Genomic DNA, 17,873 nt, shown 5'->3' with positions numbered 1-17,873 from the left:
TAACCAATCATACATAAAAGAATTCAGAGGAGATTCAAATATTTTTCGTAGATAAACTTGATCAAAAACCCACAATTCATCGAACTCAACAAACATACCGCAAAAGAACATTACATTGAATAGTTCTCCATAAGAGGGGAGAACTTTGTATTGAGATCCAAAAAGAGAGAAGAAGCCATCTAGCTAATAACTATGGACCCGAAGCTCTAAAGTAAACTACTCACACTTCATCGGAGAGGCTATGGTGTTGATGTAGAAGCCCTCCGTGATAGATGCCCCCTCCGGCGGAGCTCCGGAAAAGGCCCCAAGATGGGATCTCACGGATACAGAAAGTTACAGCGGTGGAATTGGGGTTTTGGCTCCGTATCTGGTAGTATGGGGGTACGTAGGTATATATAGGAGGAGGAAGTACGTCGGTGGAGCAACGTGGGCCCCACGAGGGTGGAGGGCGTGCCTGGGGGGTAGGCGTGCCCCCTACCTCGTTCCCTCCTGGTTGCTTTCTTGATGTAGGGTCCAAGTCCTCTGGATCATGTTCATTCCGAAAATCATGTTCCCGAAGGTTTCATTCCATTTGGACTCCGTTTGATATTCTTTTTCTGCGAAACTCTGAAATAGGCAAAAATAGCAATTCTGGGTTGGGCCTCCAGTTAATAGGTTAGTCCCAAAAATAATATAAAAGTGTATAATAAAGCCCAATAATGTCCAAAACAGGATATAATATAGCATGGAACAATAAAAAATTATAGATACGTTGGAGACGTATCAAGCGGCAACCAAGGCTGCGGAAAAAAATAGGGCTCGCCGCCACGCAGAGACCTCGAAAGATCTCTCACGGGCAGGCGATGGCTCCCAGGAGCGCCCTAGACGCGGAGGCAAACATGCCGAGCTGGCGGCGTTGGAGTCATTATCCCTCGATGGCATGCCCGATCAGCTCAATAAGCACCTCAATAAGCAGAAGAAGTTCATCCATGGCTTGGTGGAGCTGCTGAAGGAGAGCCTCGACGACATGCCCGCTGAGCTCAATGAGCAGGGGGGTTGACCGCCGGCTTGGTGATGCTGCTGAAGAAGAGCATTGTCTCGGAGAAGAAGGCGACCAGCGAAATCCTGCGACTTCAGGAGGACAACGCGAAGCTCTGCCACGAGCTCGACCTGCTGAAGGAGGAGAACGCCGGTTGGAAGAAGCTGCATGAGAATAGTAGTTCCTCGATGAAAATGTTGCAGGCCCTCATCATGGAACAGAAGGATGAGTTGGTGAAGCTCCGCATCGAGCACCCAGCTACTGTCAAGGTACGTAATGCAGCCGTGGAACAGTTGATGAAGGCTCGCGTCGAGAAATCCCGCGTCATGGACACAATGATGAAGATGCGGAGGAGACGCGCAGGGAGATGGAGGTCATGGAGGCGATGAAGAAGCAGTTACGACTCCGCGGCCAGCAACCCTTCATGTAGTGAGAGCAGCGCCCCAGACTTGTGTGTGTGTCTTCCTTCTTTTTGGGGGGTGATAATCCTCCTTCTTTTTCTCCTGTGTTTCTTATTTTGATTCGGGTGTTTCGCCACACGTGTCACCTTCTCTGCGAGGCATGAATAGAACAATGCTAAAAATGAGATGACTAGCAAATTAGATCATTCTTTATCGCCAATAGAACAATGCCTCTTGCTAGTAATATATAATAAGAGTAGAGAGTAGAGGATATGGCACTGGGCTGCCGTGTTTCGTGCTCCTCCGTCGTACTCCAGTGGAAAACTTGAGTATACCGCACGGTTCTTTGCTCCTCCTCACGTCGGGGGCACATTTTTATGAGCAGTCAAATCACAAGGCCCCGCCTTCCAGCAGTAATGAGCCATCAAATCACAAAGGCCCTCGCCTCTCGTGAAAAGGACCAAGCTAGACCGCCCCGCCCTCTAGCCTTTTAAAAAATGTATACATTTGTATAGTAGTAGTATCGATGGATTGCGCCATGGAGCAAAACTAACAAGATGTAATTAAAGAAAAAAGGTGGTACATATAGAGAGCGCTCGTCGCCAAATTATGCATATACTATATGACACTACCCACTATGAAGGTACTAGTAACATAGACTAGTAACTAGTCTATGCTACTCTTCACTATGACCAGCCAAAGTCGTGGCGTGGATACCAATGAGGGCCTGGTTGTGTCTATACTTGGAAAACTCACCCGACTGCATGCGCACCAGGCAGACGAAGCTCGTGTCGTGTTGGTGCCGTGTGCGGCCCGCACATTCATCAGTCTTGCTATAAGTCGCAGTAGATGCTATATAGGTCCGTCGAATCTTACATCAAGATCCGTGCAGAATTTTCTTTTCAGATTTTCTTTTTTCTCTCTTAAATCTCAGTCGAGTGAGGCATTGCCACGCCATTAAATAGAGGCGTGGGTGCCATTAATGGAGACCTTGGGAGAGAGGTGGACGGCAGATGGAGGTCAAAGGGCTCGCACGCCTCCCGTACTCAAATAGCTACCCTGCACGGCGCCTCCTAGCTAATAAAAAAGGGGATGCGTGGCGGCACGTAAACGGTAAATAGAACGCCCACGGTTTCAATAATACTTGTGTTTCTGATTGTAACGTGACATCACTTGTTCCAAAATGACTTTGTTGATTGTTATTGTGTGCACCTTCGCAAATCGGACAGCAAAATTACCACAGCATGTTGGTGCCATGTCATGACACCAAGCCAAGTTTCATGATTTTCATGCGTGTTTCGGATTTATAGGAATTAAAAAACAAAGTTTCTCAATGTTTCCAGCCGAGCCAGGACGGCCAGATGTTTGAATTTCATTCCCATTTCTGGCATGGGACCTAGAAATTTACCCGAGGACACACATGTGATTTTTCAACCAGCTTTGGTGCACTGGAGCATGTGCTTGTATTTAAAATTTGAATTATGCACACAAAGGTGACACGTTCCCTCTTAGAACCACGAGCCTTCTTGAGAGAAGCTCCGGTTTGCAAGAAACTTATACCAAAACTTGTTCCTATTCTGCAAATTTTTTTACCACAGCATGGTAGTACCATGACATGACACCATGCCAAGTTTCATGATTTTCAGGCATGTTTTGGATTTACAAGAATTTTAAAACCAAGCTTCTCAATGTTCTCGGCCAAACCATGATGCCCAGATGTTTGAATTTCATTCCCATTTCTTGCATGTGACCTAGAAATTCACTAGAGGACACACATGTGATTTTTCAATCAACTTTGGTGCACAGGAGCATGTGCTTGTAGTTCAATTTTGAATTATGCACATTAAATGACTAGAAACTCAATTAACGTAAAAAAAGTCCAAATGAACCCGGAATAATTCCAAAATTTAACAGGGCACTCATATAGTTCTATGTTGCCTATGTAAAGAAAATCTGGGGTAGGCAGCGTATATTAGAAATGCCATTAGACATTGTTATTTTCATGTCAAAACCGTTGACCATGTTACATGACAAAAATAAGCCGATTCTCACAATGATAAGTTAATGGTCTCCAGCACAACACACCCCTCAAATAAAACTAAGCGCCCTAGAATTCTTTGACAAAACTAAGCACCCTGAAATTGTTTGAGGACTAAACTGCTAGCTATATGATGTTGGCCATATATATTGTACGTATATAATGTGAAGAAACGAGTGGTAGTACTATACCAACTAGAAGATGAAATGTACGAAATATAACGAGAAGAAACATAACATAGTTCTGCTGGGGGCTCAGCACTACACACCCCTCAAATAAAACTAAGCACACCTGAAATTAAACTAAGCAACTAATCCGGTAGACACTGCATTAGAACCACCATGAGCAACAACACTGTCACCTTACATGGACTCCTCATCCACGTCCTCCACTTCGTCCTTGTCCCTCTTCCTCTTGGCCGATACTTCTTTGCTTGAACCGCACACCTGGCTCTTGCTCTTCATCCAACCTTGTAGATATTGAAACAAAGGTAGCCATCCATTGCAGCGTAGTGGATGTGGTCTATATCTAGTACATTCCACTCCCATGCATGATGAAACCTGAATGGAGGTTTCTTCAGTGTACCTTATGAAGGATGAACCATGGCTCCTGCCAGGGTCAGCATTAAAGGCTGATCACGGGAGGGCACCAGCCGTTTCTTCTGGAGGTCGAAGGGGTCACCTACAACGAGGCCTATCCAACCCAAGATTTCCTTATCGTTCCTAAAGTCTACAGTAACAAATTTGACTCGGCCGTCCTTGTGGAAATTCTTAAAATCCCGGCACTCAACATCGGCATGGCATATGTGGTAGACCAAGCATAAGTCATGCACGCAAACCTGGTTCATGGCGGGCTTCTTCTTCTCTGCCTCCTTTAGATTCTTCTCGCTTCCCAGGAATGTGGTGTACTCAACATCTAGCCCAGCGACCCACTCATCATTTGAGTTTTTGAACATGCGTTTGAAGCGAGCAAGGCATTCTTTCACCGTTGCGGAAGAACGGGTGTAGATGACGTCGAACTCATCACCGGTGATGGTTCTAACCTTGTACTCACCGCTGATCATGGAGATTTGGGACGCCATGGATTTGGGAGGAGGGTTAGGATTAGTGGAACTGTCGTAATGTGAAAGGACGGGACGACTAGGAGCGGTTTATCGATTGTAAAAATGTTGAGTGGGGGGCGCGTGCGAACGGCAGGGTAGTGGCTTGCCCGGTGGATAAATGGATTCATGCACAGTACTATGGGGGCCCAATTAGATGTCATGTCTACTCGACGCCCAATTAAATGGCTTTCGATATCATGTCCAATGTCGGGAAAATTGCAGGTGATACAAAGCTTTCCATTCTCCCATGATACGGGCTTCCGAGAGCCCTTGGATCTGAGATCGAATGGTTGCATGGCGTGATTCTAGACCTATGGGTGAATATCCTATCCTGGAGGGTTATTCTACAAATTTTTAGCAACTTAGCATGCGACCGTTCGATCTCAGATCCAAGGGCTGCCAGCAGCCCGTATCATGGTCGCGCCTACCACGACCGCCGCCTCGCTCACGCGGCCGCGCCCTTGCAGATTTAACACGGTGCGTTAGGCTATTTGATGTTGGCATGTCATACATAGTCATCACTTAGTCACTCATACAACAAGGTTAGCTATAAGAGTATTTTTTGTTTACTTCTCTCTATCTCTTTCTTCATAGTATTTATTTCATTTGCCAAGGAGTGAGCTCTTCCAATGAAATGGTGCTTAGATGAGGTGCTATGGGAATTAAATAGCTTAGCAACTCAAGTACCCAATGCATAGGTGCTTAGTTTTTTGTTGCTAAGTTTGCTTCATCTAGGTACACGCGCTTATCACCGTTTCTTCCTGGGGTCACCAAACTAGTCTGTCTCTTCTTAATTAACTTTCCACATCAGACTTTATGCCTATGTGGCAGGCTTAGCACCTGTAGGATCAAGTACAATAGTGGGCTATAAGCCCGCTTTACATGGCATTTTTGCATATCTGGGGGAAAGAGGCAAGGAAAAAGTGGAGGAGTGGGCTCCCAAGCAAGAGCTAGCCTCTATATGGTGGAGCATCGGGAGAGGCACCTATATGGAGGTGGTCAGGAATCGGGAGACTCAAGCCGGTCGTAGCGCCGCAGTTAAAATGATAATGGCAAGTCAAATCATCGGGCCCCACCTGTCCAGCAGTAACTCACTATCAAATCACACAACCCTACGTTTGCAGCAGCCTACTCCCTCATCTTCTCGCGTCTTTGTTGAACCAACTAGGCGGAACTGCCCCGCCTACCGCGCGGGAAAAGCCCCGCCCTCAACTTTTAAATAGTACAGTGTACTAATTTTGTATCCATGGATTGCGCCATGGAGCAAAGCCTCAAGAAAACGGCGGTACACATGTACGGAGTATACAGCACGCCCGTCGCGTTCGCGTCGCACCCCAGATGGTTGGTCGGTCTGGCACGCCGCTCTCCAAATGGAACGTGTGTCATATTGCATTTGCACACACATGTGGGACCGCAATTGAGAACCGACGATAGGCACACTCCCCGGCCCCGCATGTTGGGTGAGTTAATAGAAGTAGTACATACGTTGGTACCTAGACGATCCCTGCAACACAAGAAGATTAGTTCATCCATGCATGTGACCAGACTCCAGCAGACATGCACGAAGACTAATCGGTTGCCATCTAGGTCAAGCCAGCTATGTTAATTAGGACATCTATCGACAAACCCCTTTTCTACGAGTTTATCTTTAATTTGAGCTTTGATCCTCGTCTAGTTTGTCCGTCGGGATTCATCTTGTCTCCTTTGGGCAGTGAGGTTATGATTTCTTGTCATGTGGCATTTTTTCGTGTTATATGTTATAATCCGGTGCTTCAGATCAAAATGACGACAACTGCGCCTCCGGGTTACATGTATGAAGACTTCTCGACAGTCATTGCCAAGGTCAAGCCGGCTCCGGCCGGTAGACAAAAGAAAACTAGTACTCCACTATATAGGTAGGAGCCTCCGCGCATGCTTGCTAGTGTTGCTGTCTTCACACTGTCTCGTCCTCTCCAGATCTAAACACAACAGCAGTGGCCACACTCTCTGTCTCTCTACTCACCGCTGGTCACAGATCAAGCTGGATCCTCTCCGCCGGGGAAGGTGAGAAGGTGCAACGTTCACACGGTCATCCTCGGCGACGGCTCTTACCCACTGTCGGCGCGTCCCGATCAGCGTGCCTTGCCGTTCTCTGCCAAGCATCGCTGTCGAGGGAGGGCCTCCCACCCCTTCTTCCTCACTGCCGTAGTGTGGGCAGATCCGGCCTCCCGCCGCCCACCTAGCGACATCCCGGGGACCCTCAGGTATAACTTCCTTTGAAACCGGCCTTGCTCTACTTCCCGAACTCCTGATGTCACTGCATTTGTATCTTTTACTATTTCTTACACCCCCTCATGTAGATAGGATCGATCGGCTGTTCGAAAACCACCTAATTTTTTACTATTAAGAGGTAAAACTAGTTCATGCACTCGAATCTAGTAGTACTTGGTTCAAACAAGGAAGAAAGGGGGTGGGGTGGGGAAGATTTGTTACTTGAATCTAGGACTTGGTCGAAAGAGGAAATAATGGGGGCAAAAAGTAGCAGAGACTGGCTATCCAACTGGTCTCTATGTCTAATAGGGAAATAAAGGGAACGCAGTACAAACTCAATATAAACCCGATCTATTGGTTGAAAAAGGAAAGAAAGTGGGGATTGGGGGACAAGTCAACAGAGTAAGTCCAACACTAGATTTGCTAGCCTCACAAAGTATAAGGTGGCTATATACCGAACAAAAATGGGACCAACCCAGAAATCCTCTTCTGAGGTTTGTTGCCCCGAGCCACTCTTATGTAAAGCCACTGGTAAAATGCAGCAGTCGCACTGTTAAAAGTAAGGACACGTTAAACCAATGTTGTTTTCAATGTAATGCCTCCAGTAATATGAATTAATGGCACTTTTTTTCATGTCCTGCTAAATATCCCATTAAGATAAGTTGCTTCTTTTCGTCAGAGATGCAACTGTCCTGGTCCGCCTACTCTCCAGGAGCTTCACGACCAACCTTGATGTTGCTCGATTTTATTGCAACTAATGAAGAAGCTCTGTGCGGTTCGTTTTCTGATGGAATGGAACCGGGGCTGGAGCCCTTTTCTTAAAAAGAAGAAGAAGAAGAAGAAGAAGAAGAAGAAGAAGAAGAAGAAGAAGAAGAAGAAGAAGTTGCTAGCTCATGGGACATTGCTTCATTTTAGGTGAACTGCACCAAAAGGTCCCATGAATTGAATCATCCATGTTGGTGACTGGTGTCATCCCTTCTACGATGTCGTTGACTGCAGATATGGTTCCCATCACGAGGTATGTTCCTTTTTGGTCCGACCATTTGCCAAAGATCCTGCATGTTGATCCTGCTCTTGTGCTACTGTTTTGGCACTGCCATGATAAAGCAGTGATGTTATTATTTTGCACCTTAATCTAGTGGCACTATTAACTTGAGGCAATGTTTTGGCACCGGTAGTGCCACTATTTTTTTATATATCGAAAGAGGGGGTTCCCTCCGATTTCATTAAAGAAACCCAACCATAGAAAACCATTATCCGACAACATCTCAGTGTAAACGGGCAGTTATGCAACTACTACTAGAATGGACTAAGTACTAGCAGGAGACAAGTTCGCCACATAAGCTAGGCAGGTAGGGGGACGCAACACCAGCTCGACCAAGTTTGGATTACAACCCAAATGCTACCACAGAAACATCAGGGGGAAGATAGGGACTGAAAGAGCCAGCTTCAGCATCCCAGTCTAAGCACCCCCGGCCTTCATCCTTGCGACGCACGGTACACCTCATTTTCCACCTGCTCGACCCTAGTGTCACTGATAAAATGAAGTAATAATACAGTTAAAATAGAGCGATTGTCCTCTCTATCATTTCATTTCCAATGTAGATAAAGAAAGTGCTTCTCTTTGTAATGTATGTTTCATCAACTAGTCCCATTGTTAATGTTTAAGCGTTTCTGCAAACTGGGGTGCTTAATTTTAGTTGATCTGCACAAAAATAGAGATTTGAATGTCTCAAGGCCCCTCCTTGTACTACCGATGTACACTGATGTTCATCACTGGCAGAAGGTGTATCGAGGAGACTTGGGTCGATTTCCAGTATGATGTAATATTTTCTTTTGTTTATTAGTGTATGTTTCATCAAATAGTGCCACTATAATCTAATCACGCCTTTTCATTATCTGTGCAAACAGGGTTATTTAGCTACATTTTGGTGGAACTGCACAAATGTACGGATGGAACCGGCATATATGCAGAGTGCGAGGTGCCAAGTAAAAATTATCAACACCAACCCTGCTCCATCTAAGCATTGGCATTCCCCACCATCAGTGGGATGTGTGGTGCTCACTGTGGACGGATCTTTCTTTGCAGTAAATCCTCTAACCAAATACTAGTAGCTTAGACTTAAAAAAATACCAGTAGCTTATATTGGCAGTTTTCTAGGGGTGTACTCTTTTCTGAAAGAAGCACCAATTCTAGATATCTATTTTTAGCACTTAAAAATGTAGTTTCATAGGAGTATAAAAGTGCAGACAATGTGATTCTTAGAGAAGAAACTGCAAGTTTCAGTTTCAAATAAGAAACTCCAAGTTCAGTTTCAGATAAGAAATTGCAACTTTCAGAGGCAGAGCATTTATGTTAACATGGCCTTTTCAAACAGCTTTAACATCATGCTGGAAGTTCTATTCATGGTCGAAACCGAAACTACCAACCCGTTAACATCATGCTGATCAACATTCATGCATAGCGCATCTTCATATGATGCACAGTCAAAAAGATATGCTATTTTCAAAATGCCCACACAATGTCGAGTGTGCGAAAAACAGAGAAAACGAGGGACGAAGTTTTGGCAAGTGTAGGATGTGGTGTGCGTAGATGACAATTGCGACCCACATGTCAATAAAGGCAGAGGCAAAAAAATTGGAGATATTTTCTCTGCACGGGTGGAATCGAACCCGGGCGGAACAGCTGTCGGGTGTCACTCGGCCACTGGGCTAGTTCAGTTGTTTCGTTACTAATAAGGCACTTCCTCAGGTTGTCGGATCTCCTCCTACGCCTTTGTGCGCTCTCCGCGACGCCGCTGTCTGCCATTGTGAACATGCTTAACAAACGAGAGGAATCTGGAGAGGACTGTATGTGGAGAGGCGGACAGTCGGGACCCACCAGGTCTATGGCCGTACGCAAGCAAGTGCCTCATGGAAAAAATACTTCCTCCTAATGCTATACTGACGTTGGGGCCCACGGGTTTGTCAACATAGTTACATTTTTTTAGGTGCTTCAACGTAGTTACTACAGGAGATAAATTCACAACCAAGTCGGGGAGCTGGCAGGTATCATTTATTATCACTGGGGCAGCAAGTATCAGCTGGGTTTTGGGCTGCCCTGTCTAGGCTTTCTTTTTTAACATGCGCAGCCCACGACCTCGGATGGGAGGTCCATAAGGATGTTTGTATTTTCTTGAGGGCCGTCATGTATCGACCGGCCTATGGACCTCCCATCCGAGGTTTTATTTTTCCTGAAACATCGACAACCCAATTTATGTATATTTTTTGAAGAAAACGCAGAGGTCCATTCTATTTTTCTATATAAGAATAGGAACGCCTGGTCCAACTTATGTTTCCCTTCTAACTATATTATATATATTTAAATTATTTTATATGTTATTATATATTATTGTTATTGTCATCATATATTTAACAGATACTTACATATGTAAGAAAACAATATCCCACATCTTGTTAACTTATAAAAATAATTTCTTAACAATAAAATCCTGGATTTTTTTGGCAACGAAAATCCTGGTGATTGTGTACAAAAGCTTGGTAAGATTTAAGGACCAATGTAATAATAAATCACTTATTATTTAATTTTTTGATAACATTGCTCAACCCCTGTTAATTTTTTGATAACATTGTTGCGCCCAACCCAACATTATAATTAGAATCAGCCCAGCAAAATCGTGTATTTCGAGAAAGTGCAAATGGCCTGTAATTTTTTAGGAAAAACATAAATGGGCCGCATGGACGCTACATTATTTGTTCACCCAACCAGCTAATGGACTGTAATTCAAAAAAAGATCAAATGGACTGTAAATTCTACCTCGCAAAAAAAGACTGTAATTATGAAAAAATGGGTTGAATACGTGCCACATTTTTTTAGGCTGAAATGTGGGCCAATAGGCCGAAGCCAATGCAAGTCATTGTCAACTTAGTCAACAAATGATTCTGACATCGTTAGCCGTTGGATTTACATCCAATGACCGGCATCCATCTTCAATCTCTCGTCTTCTTCCTCCAGCGCCGCCGGGACCACCTGCTCCCGCCTCCTGCTGCTAGCAGCTTTGCTTAGCACGCTTCGCTGTGAAGCGCTACTCCACCGTTGGCCAGGCCATCCCTCCACCCCTCCACACCTCATGTTCTTCTCCACTGACTGCCGAACCACACCGCACCAGAACCAGTTAACCCTCGTACACCTCTCCGTCTGCGACTCTACTCCCACGTCTTCCCATCTCTGGCTCATTGCTGTCCGGGGCCTCGCCATCGTCCACCACCTTGGATGCGCTCGGCGTGGAGTGGTCAATGTGGTCAACGCACGACACCATCGGAAGTAGACAGTGCATGGAGAGGCTGACAGCTGGGTCCAGGTCCGCACGCAAGGAAATGCCTCCTTATTATGTGCAAAATAATGATTCCTCCACCTGACAACTGGGACCCACCGGAAGGGCCTCTGTATTTCGCGAAAAAATGTTCCCACCGCTGACAGCTAGGACCCACCAGCTATATCTTCACAAGCAAGGAAGTGCCTCCTTATTACGCACAAAAAATGAATACTCCCCCTGCTAGCTAGGACCCAGTATAGGCAGGCTGACTTGTGGGCCTACTAAGTTGACGGGGACGGAGGGCTTTGTCAACTTAGTCAATATGCACGATTCTAGCTCCACTGACCATACGATGTCCATCCAACGGCCGTAGTGCTTCTTCAACCTCTGGTCTTCTTGCTCCAGCCGCCCAAACCAGCGTCGGTCGTGCCTTGTTGATGCAGAGTATCCCACGATCATCCCCATGGACGCACCTACACCTCCAATGTCACCACGTGGACCAATGAAAAGAGCCTGAGACAAGGCTATCAAAGATAAGGTGAACTCACTCCTGTCCGAACTTCCACTTTCCATGCATGAGAATTGGCTACTACCTCAAGTGGAAACCCTATGTGTGATCAGGTACTTGGAGGAAAGCCACGGACCAACTACTCTCAATGGACATGACGGTGACGACGCCAAGTTCACGGGACAAGAAGAAGAACTACTCGAAGTCCCCAGGCTCTGGACGACCGACAGACCCCTGGACGTCCGACGACCTCCAGGCTCCGGACGTCCGGCCCCCTCCGGATGACCGACCCTTCCACACCCAAGCCAAAACTACGGACTTACGAAGCGCTACGGACGACCGACGACCTCCAGACTCCGGACGTCCGAACCCGTCCGGACGTCCGATCGAAGTCCACCCGAGCCGAATCTATGGACGTCCGACAGGCACCGGACACTCGGACCCTCGCGAGCCTCCGGACATCCGATGCCTGTATGTTGTTTCGTGTTGGGCCGCAGACCATGTACCCCTACGCCCCCCCCCCCTCTTTTGCACTAAGACTATAAATAGACCTATCCCTCCTCCTTTCTAGGGTTAGCAAAGGATTAGCTCATATTTCATGTGAGAGCTTTGCTCATCCACTTGGTTACCTTCTCCTTGGAGATTCGAGCCTCCATCAGAGAAGATCCCCCAAGCGGATTCAAGACCCCTTGTAGGGAAGAACTCAAGATCTCCTCACGGAGAAGACCGTCTACCCTTGTATCGTCCTTAGTTGTCCGTGGATCGTGTATCTTTCCTTACGTATCCGAGTATCTAGCACATGTGTGACTTGTTCTTGTTAGTTTGAGTGTTCCTCTTGTGTTTCCCCTTGTGATTTCCCTCGTTTCCCTCCTCGTGTTCTTCATGTTATTCATGGGATCCGCTCCTTTCGTGAAAGATCGTCCCCTAAGGTTCCTACCCTACATCATCTTGGTATCTAGAGCCACGTTGATCACGATTTCGGAGCCTCCCCGTTGTGTTTCTAGCCTTGTTTTGTTGTTTTTCGTCCTAATTCGAAAAATTCCCCACAAAAATAGCCCCAATTTTTTTGTGATTTGTTAGTGTGTTGAGATTTTGTTGGTTTGGATCCATGGATTTGCTTTGTTTTGAGTGGATCTAGCTTTTCCCCCCTTTCCCCACCCTTTCCATCCACAAAATCCTCCGGATTTGACCATTTTCGTCATCCCCATCACGAACACGTGAAATTCATCCCATGCCCGATTTTCGCCCAGGCACCGAACGTCCGACCCAGCCTGGACGTCCGACGACCGGACGACCGACCCAGCCCGGATGCCCGACCGACCCAGACGAAACTGAATTTTTTTTCAGTTAGTCACCACCACAGCCCCACATTTCCGCATGCGCACTCCTACCACCATTGCTTACCCATTTTGCTCTCCGACACGTTTGCTACTTCGAGCTTTGAGAATTTGAGTTGTGGTTCCGTATCCTTTTGTGTTTCGGCTATCTAGGTATTCGAAATCGACATCACCGCCGCTCATCTTCACCATGGACGCGTCATCAACAACGACCACCTCGACTACATCTTGGTATTTCAGTCAACCATTTTGACACCATACCGTAAGCAAGAACGGTAACCTCGTCTTTGTATTGGACATATCATTCTTGCCATTACATTGATAGCCATCATAGCCTTACTCCTTTGCGTTGCTTACCCATCGAGACTAGCCATTGAGTATTGCCAGCAACGAGACTTGTGCACATTAGTGATCATACTTCCCATAGCATACATACATCATTGTTGCATATATTGGTATCATATCTTGTGTCACAAAGTTTCCATCGCATACACAATTGCTATCTTGGTTCGTCAAGCATTGCATGAGAAAAGAGCTCCATCATCAAAGAGCCAAACAAGCTTTTAAACAAAAAGGAAAGATAAGCAAAGAGCTTTTAAGCAAGAACCATAGCATCATACAACATTAAGATCGTCATACTAGATCATCTTGGATCATAACATCGAAACACCTTGCATAAAGCATACTTGGGATAGAAGTCATTGCATTTTTGCTAAGTAGGTTGTGCACAAGTTCTTGTATCCGCCTATTGTGCAATCGTGCTAGCGTCTCTCTAGTGTTGTGCAATAAGAGCATTTTTGTGGATTCCACATTTTAGCTCACCCTTGGTTGCACGACCCCACTTATCTTTTTGCGTGTGTGTTTCTGTGTACCTTATATGCTTGGTCTACTTGTTACATTGCATCTTGCGAATCTTTTCCAACATTATTGAAGCTCACTTAAAATTGCATCAAATTTTGTGCCACCATCCTAACCAAGCTCCTCCATAAGCTTTTACTTGTGTAGGTGTGAGAAACCGACAAGAGCTAGTACCAATTGTGCTATTTCCTTGTCCTACATTGGAGTGATCATCGATCCACTTTCAACTTCGGTCAAGGTACATTTGGTATTCGTTCTTCTCTTTCTACCACTCACATTTGTCTTGGAATGATGGATAGGCAAAGTACTTCTACCAACCCACTCTTCATGGAGCAAGACGACGACATGAACTCCTTCGTCACCAAGAGTCACCTCTTTGGTGCACAACGTGCTTTGCATCAAGAGCAACAAGCTATGAGTGAACGCATTGACAACCTCACCGCCGACTTGCGACTCTCTGAGAAATGTACAAGGGACTACTTCGACCACAAGCTCGACAATCACAAGCAAGAGAATGACGCAATGGACGAGATTCGTGCTTTGTTGCTCAATCGCTCTTCTTCCACTTCAAGAAGGAGCCGTTCAAGTCGACACTCCGACTTCACCCTCTTCGGCTCAAGTACACCGACATCGAACACTCTATGCCATGCCGCGCACAACGATCGTCAAGCAATCCTCAATCCTCTACGTGACACCGACTCTCAAGAGCACCGACAACGTCAAACCCAAGAGGCTTTGCATTAGCACGAGAACGACAACGACAACGCCAACATGAAGAGCAAGAGAGAGTGCGTCTACACCAAGATGCACAAGATGCCAAGGCACAACACCAAGAACAACAACTCTGTGAAACTCAAGAACTTGCAGCGCAACAAGCCCTCCGAGATTCAAGTCGAGCCGTAGCCGACTGAGGCCGACAAGCTCGTGAACAAGAAGAAGCACTTTGTGAAGAAATTCAAGAACGAAGGTTTCAAGCTCGCGTGCATCGTCAAGTTCCTCAAGCTCCTCCTCGAGCTCGACAAGCTCCTCCACAAGCTCACCAAGAACATCACGTAGCATGAAGACAATGGAGATCCTCCACGACAAGAGCAACATGAGGTTGACAACCCTCCTCAACAAGAGCAACATGAGCTTGACAATCATCAACAACATGGGCGTGATAATCCCCGACCCCAACACAATGAAGAGCAACGCTATGGCAAGCTCAAGTTCACCATGCCCAAGTTCAACGGAAGCAACGATCCCGAAGAGTACCTTTCATGGGCATTGAAAGTTGACAATATCTTCCATTTGCACAACTACGACGAAGAGAAGAAGATCGCGATGGCATCCCTTGAGTTCCAAGACTATGTCCTCATTTGGTGGGAACAAGTTATCGAGCGCCGAGAGGCAAGAGGTGAACCACCCATAACTACTTGGGTGCAAATGAAGGATGTCATGAGAGCTCGCTTTGTGCCTACCTACTACAACCACGACCTCTTCAAGAAACTCCAACTACTCAAGCAAGGAACCAAGAGCGTTGAAGAGTACTACAAGGAGATGGAGATTGCCATGATACGAGCCAATGTCACGGAAGATGATGAGAAAACTATGGCACATTTCTTGAATGGACTCAACCATCCTATCAAGAAGATCGTCAACTTCCAACCATACTCGAACCTCATCGAGCTAGCGCATCAAGCTACCAAAGCGGAACGTCAAGTGCAAGATGATTTCAAGTATGCCAAGTTCTCATCCAAGTCTGATGACTTCTCCAACAATCAAGGTTCAACGACTCCAACATCTTCGACCACCCCAAGTCATCATCCTACTACAAGCAACTTCAAGCCGAGAGCTTCATCGTCATCTACCCCAACCAATGAGACCGTCAAGACGAGTTCCTTCAAATGCTTCACATGTGGCGGCCAAGGACACAAGTCATCCAAGTGTACCAACAAGTGAACCATGATCCTCAACAACGATGGTACATACGACTACATGAGTGATGAGGAGATGAAATCCATTGAGCAAGTGGCAAGGCACCGGCGCGTGACCGAAGAAGAAGAGAATCAAGTCTTTTGTGACGGAGATTCAATTCCCGCTCTCGTTGTCTCCAAGGTTTTGACTCTTCAACATCACCAAGAAGAAGACCAAAGATGCCACATATTCCACACCAAGGCCGGCATCAATGGAAGATCTGTCAAGGTCATCATCGATGGAGGGAGTTGTCATAATCTCGCAAGCAAAGAACTTTGCTCCAAGCTCCAATTGCCCAAGACGAAGCACCCACATCCATACAAAGTGCAATGGATTAGCGACTCCGGAACTATCCAAGTCTAGCATCGAGTACAAGTCTCCTTCAACATCGGTGCCTACGAACACACTTTGGAGTGCGACGTTGTTCCAATGACTGTTTGCCACCTCCTCCTTGGATGCCCATGGCAATTTGATAGAGGAGTCATTCACAACGTCTGAACGAACCACTACATCTTCAAGATGAAGGGAAAGGAGTACGTACTTTGCCCCATGTCACCAAACCAAGTGATCGCCGACAAGCAAGCCACCCATCGTGGAGAAAATAGTGAGAGACCGAACCACCAAAAAGAAAGTGGGCGCCACAAGGCCAAATTGAGCGACTCCACGATGAGCGACAAGAAGTACTTCGTTCTATTTGCCACCACACGTGAGATGAGAGAAGTGTGTGGGAACCCATCTAGTGTCATGCACTATGACCTTTCGTGCAACGACGAGGGACCAAAAGCTAACACCCATCACACTCTTCCTCTAGTGTTGTCTTCTCTTTTGCAGGAATTTCACGATGTTTTCCCCGACGAGCTACCTCCGGGACTACCTCCACTACAAGGCATTAAGCACCGACTCGACATCATCCCCGGAGCACCCCTTACTAACAAGGTTCCCTACCGCGTCAACCCCAAGGAACCTAAGGAGATCCAATGGCAAGTTCAACTACACATCCACCTTGGATATGACAAGACGCTACGATCTCAAAGCACTATTATTGGCACTCGATGCTTCGCGACGTCAACCGCTTCAACAACCAATACTCTACATCTCATAAAGCTAAGTACAAAGCTCAATCTCATGGCCCTTCATTGCCACTTCCAATTGCATATCATCCATGGGAGGAATTTCATATGGATTTTGTGCTTGGGTTGCCTAGAAATAGGAATGGAAAGGATTCCGTGTTTGTTGTTGTTGTGAACCGATTCTCCACCAAGGCTCATTTCATATCTTGCCACAAGATAGACAATACTTCACATATTACACATCTATTTTGTAGAGAAATCTTGCAACCGTGCCTACCGATCGCCGAATACGCCTACAAGATCGACCTCCCGTGCGACAAGTACGACGTCAGCGACATCTTCAACATCAAAGATCTACCCCCGTACCATGGTGATGAAGAATTTGATCCGAGGACGGATCTTCCCCAAGGGAGGGGAGATGATGCGGAGCATCCCACGATCATCCCCATGGACGCACCTACACCTCCAACATCACCACGTGGACCAATGACAGGAGCCCGAGCCAAGGCTATCAAAGATAAGGTGAACTCACTCCTCTCCAAACTTCCACTTTCCATGCATGAGAATTGGTTACTACCTCAAGTGGAAACCCTATGTGTGATCAGATACCTGGAGGAAAGCCACGAACCAACTACTCTCAACGGACAAGATGGTGACGATGCCAAGTTCACGGGACAAGAATAAGAACTGCTCAAAGTCCCCAGGCTCCGGACGACCGACAGACCCCGGACGTCTGGTGACCTCCAAGCTCCGGACGTCCGGCCCCCTCCGGACGACAGACGCTTCCACACCCGAGCCAAAACTACGGACTTCCGAAGCGCTACGGACGACCGACGGCCTCCAGGCTCCGGACGTCCGATCCCGTCCGGACGTCCGACCGAAGTCCACCCGAGCCGAATCTACGGACGTCCGACAGGCACTGGACGTCCGGACCCTTGCGAGCCTCCGGACGACCGGTGATTACCGGACGTCCGACGCTTGTGTGTTGTTTCGTGTTGGGCCATAGCCCATGTACCCCT

Source organism: Triticum dicoccoides, chromosome 2A (assembly GCF_002162155.2).
Source record: "Triticum dicoccoides isolate Atlit2015 ecotype Zavitan chromosome 2A, WEW_v2.0, whole genome shotgun sequence".
NCBI classification, from domain to species: Eukaryota; Viridiplantae; Streptophyta; class Magnoliopsida; order Poales; family Poaceae; genus Triticum; species Triticum dicoccoides.
This window is presented reverse-complemented; position numbering follows the sequence as displayed.